Source organism: Pinus tabuliformis, chromosome 2_2 (assembly GCF_031772625.1).
Source record: "Pinus tabuliformis cultivar Carrire ecotype Pingquan chromosome 2_2, CPIR1, whole genome shotgun sequence".
Classification (NCBI taxonomy): domain Eukaryota; kingdom Viridiplantae; phylum Streptophyta; class Pinopsida; order Pinales; family Pinaceae; genus Pinus; species Pinus tabuliformis.
This window is the reverse complement of record NC_142300.1, coordinates 1291476898-1291482133: the sequence shown is the minus strand read 5'-3', so window position 1 is coordinate 1291482133 and position 5236 is coordinate 1291476898. Positions and strand designations below refer to the sequence as shown.

General features: G+C 39.8%; 1 pseudogene; it reads left to right on the top strand.

Moving 5' to 3' along the window:
- Window positions 1-633, top strand: LOC149198215 (uncharacterized; annotated as a pseudogene).
- The last annotated feature ends 4603 nt before the right edge of the window (window positions 634-5236 follow it).

The following is a 5236-nucleotide window of genomic DNA, read 5'->3' as shown; positions in this document are numbered from 1 at the left end:
ATGCACAATCTTTCACAGTACATTGTGAGCTGTAAGGTTCCCCATCAAATGCATGAATGCTGGGCTGAATCGAAAGCAAAGAAAGGCATTTGTGGTGTACCCAAAAGTTTCAACAGCTCTCTGGAGGATGTTGAATTTGCTTGCCAGGGTTCTATTTATGACATGCACCCTTCCTCAGCTTCAGTTGAAGGAAGAAAATGCAAGATGTAGGAACCTGCAAAAGGATCAATGTGAATTCCTAGTGTTGCAAGCATGTCGTTTCGAAGGCTGTTCTTGGTCATAATAAAGTCTCTACCTCCGGCTTATATGAATATATTGGAACACCTCTATGCTCAGTAAAAGGTAGGAAAAATTGGCAAAGAAACCATCATAAGGAATGTCAAAATGATTGTTGGAGATAAGTTGTTGATTGCAGCTATCCAAAGCATTCGAGGCCAGACTAAATGTACACAAATGCTAAACAGAGTGGAGCATGATCCGCATTCAATCCTGGATTTTGACAGGCTAAATCTAGATAATGAATCTACTACATCCATAAATAATAAAGATCATATGGAGATGTTTAATGGAGTAGATAGTGTTCCCCATTCTTTGCTGGCATCCTACAATCCACATCTAGCAAATGTGTCGTAGCAATCATACTTCATTGTTTTAACCATAGTAGAACACATAATAATGGTCCATCGTACAGTGTTGGTGTTTAACTTGCTCCAAAAGATCGCTCCTACCTCAGTGCTTCATTTTCGGATATTGACAAAAATGGTGAACAACTCATATACAACAGCAGAAATGACCCCTCACCTGCCAAATTTAGCGGTATAAAGGATTGTGCATGGGACTATACTTAGAAATTAAGCTGCAAAGTTTGTTATAATCCATAGGTCAATCCAGACCCACACCCAGTTAATTGGGAATGTGAAGAGATACGCGGCAATTAAGGTGCCCGGAATTCTCAACAGTGTTTGCGTTTGCGTTCCCTAATGGACATGACAAAGATGGAGATGCTGGTTATTTTGAAAAAAAATGCACAATGGCACCTTCGAGTAATGGCAAGAAGTCTATTCAATGGAGCAATGTATGTTTCTCTCTCAAGATCTTCGGTCTTCTGGGTGGAACTCCAATGGCTGAAATCAATCTGGGAATCTCCCGACTCCCACTCAACCTCTTCACCTTCTCCTATTTCTCCTTGAATAGTGCTAACAAGGATACACCAGATACCTTAACAAATTTAAACCTAACTCCAGGAATATCTCCCACGACATGCCCCTTTCGCCCAAATCCAACGATCAACACCTTGTCATTTTCTTCAATGTATTTCAAAAAACCATTGTTGGGAACAAAAGCAGCAATCTTCTTTCCATTCTTAATAAGTTGAACTCTTGCACACTTCCTAATGGGATAGTTGCGGCTGAAACAAGAGTGCAAGCTCAAGGAAATACTGGAGAAATAATATCAAATGCACACTTGCCTGATATGAATTCTATTACCTATAGAAGATTGCAACAACATGAAATCGGTGATTTTCTTAGTTCACCTAACAGAAGCTCTAGTTCTGGGTCATTGGTTTCGAGCAGTAATCCATTGAACCAAAGCCATGGAAATCCCCTTCTGCACAATACATTTTCTTCGGTAAATTCTCAACGTGCAAACTTACCTACAGTTAGTGCCTGTGGTGTCGAAGAAAATAACGCTAACAAGCTGACCCAATGAGCGCTGACAAGCTGACCAGAATTATTACAGAGAAACGGTTGAGTGAAATGAATGAGCAGATTCAGAAAGGTAGGACAAAAATGGCCATAAATAACTCTGAGTGAAGGAGAATTTCTCTGTGTAGCAATGAAATAGGAGAATACTGGAAACACAAGCTGATATAAAACATTTGAATTTGCAAACCTAGGACAACAATTTTTACTATTTTAGGATTATGAGTACACGTGCAGGACTGACATGCACATAAACACCACAAAAAAAGCTCACATAAACAAGTGGCTCATACCTGAGCAGGGCAAGAGATTGCCCACTCTGATACCATGTTAAACACACACATGGAAGCAACATAATATGAATGATAAATAGGAGAGTACCTTTATTATTAACAAATGATATACATTTATAGTTCATGGTGTGACCCTTGGATTCATATTCCAAGTGGTCTCTTGGACTCCTTTTGGCTTTTCAGCTTCCACACCAACCCTTAGAGGATTAGGTTTCCAACACATGTTGTGCCATTTTGGTGCTAAAGGTGGTCGAGAATACTCCTGTTATAACCTAGATTGAACCTCAGGCTGAAGGAAGGTAATGCCAGGGTAACCACAAACCACGCTTAGCCAAGTAGCTAGCCCTAATAGGCCAGGAGAGGGCTCTCTCCATAAGGATCTCATCCAAGATGACTGGATCAAGAAAATGATATTAGTCTGCGTATAGTAGCACAAGGTTTGATTTGATTTTGAAGGGTTTGCTGGATCAGGAGGAGCCAAACAGTTAGGGCAAGGAAATTAGGTCAAAATTGCAGGGTGTTCGATGGGGCAAGGTAGGCACAAGGCTCAACACTCTAAGGTTTGACGGGTGAAGTGATTCAAATATAGTTGAGGAGATAGAAAGAGCATGTAAGCAACATGGATTCTTCCTAAACTGAAGAAAACATAGACTATGAAATGTCTACCCAAAACAGAGCATAGATATTATGGATTCTGCCTATCAACTTGAAAACTTTCACTTAAAAGAAATGAAATGGTTAATGAGGTACAAAAAACATTCTAACATATGGTCACAATAGAGAAAACTGAACTGAACATCATAACACATGGATCCCAAAGAAATAATTGCAACTTTTCATTAATCTCCTGCTGAAAATTGATACAAAATGATGTTTACTCAAAGCCTAAGCATCCAACTGAGTCTAACCCTTTACAATGAGAAAGAATAAGAAGATATAGACATTGAATCAACCTCCTCCCATCCTCAGGGGTCGAATCCCTAGGATGAGGAACTCATCCATCAAAAATTGAACAAGAAACTGGAATCTAGGCAACTTAACAACCTGGCTCTAAAAGGGAGGAAACTGATTCATTTTTCCTCAAGATAGATTTTGATCTAATGAATCTACCTTCTAGTAACTATTATTCATTCTATTTACATGACTAGTTACCATTTACATCAGTAGAATCATCACTCATGAGAGAAAACTCAAAATTACAGTGATGGCACAATGAAGTGAAAATTCAGGATAAAATTGTCCTATGCACAGTGCCAAAGCTCTATGCGCAACGCTTTTTGTAGGACCATTTTGGAGGCCTTCTCGATGTCACAATTGGGCCCAAAATAGCTTGTTTGAAATATCTTCAAGTCTACATTCCAAAAATCTTGCATTTTTGCATTTGGAGTTGATTTGACCCTGCAAAAACGGATTCTCCCAAGATTTCTTCTGTGGCTCAAAAAGAAGGCAGAAAGGTCAGTTTTTGAGTGTTTTTCGACCTTTTGGTTTACCAATTCTACTACAAAAACTTAGCAAATGCACAGGGTGCATGTACTCTTCATTTTGAATCCAAAAATGTTGACCATTTCCTCATTGGATGCCCTTAGGAAAAGCACATCGCCAGTGGCGTTGCCCATAGAGCTAAAATTTATGTGTCAAAAGTTGCTAATTCTTCAAAACTTACTTAAAATTTGTGGAGAACACCACCATAAAGTGTCTTGGTTAGCCAAGGAAGCTTTAGCAAGCAACCTAAGCCTATCACCCTCCTTTTTGCCTTTGAGTGCTTGTTTTAGCCTTGTCTTCATTTTCTTGACCCTTATGTTGCAAATTTTGTTCCGGGTCATGTAATGGCAAGGCACGTGCCTGATGATCTGATTGTCCCTGTTGGCCTTTTGTAGAAGCTTCTCCAAATGAAAATTGACACTGTCAAGTCAAGGTGGCTGGGGTTTCTTCTTCTTGCATTACTGACTTGCCCTTGTCACCTTTCCTCTTTGATTTGAGAAGTTCCAGCTCCATGAGGACTTGTTTGTCACTTAATTGTTTGTTCTCTTGCTCAAGGTATGAAATAACATACTTAGCTCTCACAAAGTTGTCCATCAGTGCTTGGATTTGTGCATCTTTTTCCCTCATGGTTATATTTTCATTTGTTGCCTCATCTTGAGCCTCCAAGTCAACTATCTCAATGCCATGATGGATGTGTGGTAGTTCTAGTTCATCATCTTCCATCAAATCAAATTCCCTTTCCTCTTCACCATTGAAGCTTTCCTCCAGCATCTTTTCCTTCCCTTTATGCACTTGTTGCACCTATTGTGCCTGTTGTGTTGATGAAGAAGGAAAAGCCCCTTCCACATTTTGTGGAGCAAGCATTTGCCTATGAGTTGATGAAGAAGGCAAGGCCCCTTCCACATCAAGTGGAGTAAACACTTGCCTATCCATTGCAAACAATTTTATGGCCCCTCTTTGATATGTTTTGTAGGCTTCTGGCTTCTCAACAACTCTAGTCTCTTAAGCCTTCTCACTTTTCTTTACTTTGGCACTGCTCGAAGGCTTTTCTACTTCTTGCGGCACCGGTGGAGGAATATGAGGACCATTGAAGATGTCATTGACAATGAATGTATCCCATGAGATGTTGAGGAGGTTGAGGTGATGTAGCACAATCATCTTAATCAAGGAATAGTGATAGATACTACTCATTTGCTGGGGGTATGGCCTTTTATGTACAATGTAGGCCATCTACCCAATGTTCCTGAATAATAAATACGGGATGCTCAACATTTTCACTCTTGTGAAGTGCATAAGAAGCCTAATATGATAGTTGTACAATCTAGAAAATCTGCCTTCACATGTAAAACACTTCATAATGATCCTCATCATAGGGGCATAGTTGTATTCAATGAACCTGAAAGGAAAGGTCCTCTTCTTTTCATTCATGTACTTGGATTTTATGTATGGCTCATATTAGTGCTCATCCAAATCTTGTGGCTTATACCATTCCCCCCCCCCCATCCCCACATTTGGAATCCTTGTAGAATCAGCAATGATGGAGGATGAAACCATAAATGTCACCCTGACAAGAGTTACCTTGTTATCACGGAGATTGGTTACAAAAAGCCTGGTCAGCTCAGGATGATGTTGAACTCTTTCCACCTGCTCACAAAACTCATAACACCCTAGATGCCTAAAACAAGAGGTAGTCATATGAGAATCCTATAACTCTCTGATGTTTGATGGTTCCTCTTTGATGATTCTACCTCCCTTAAG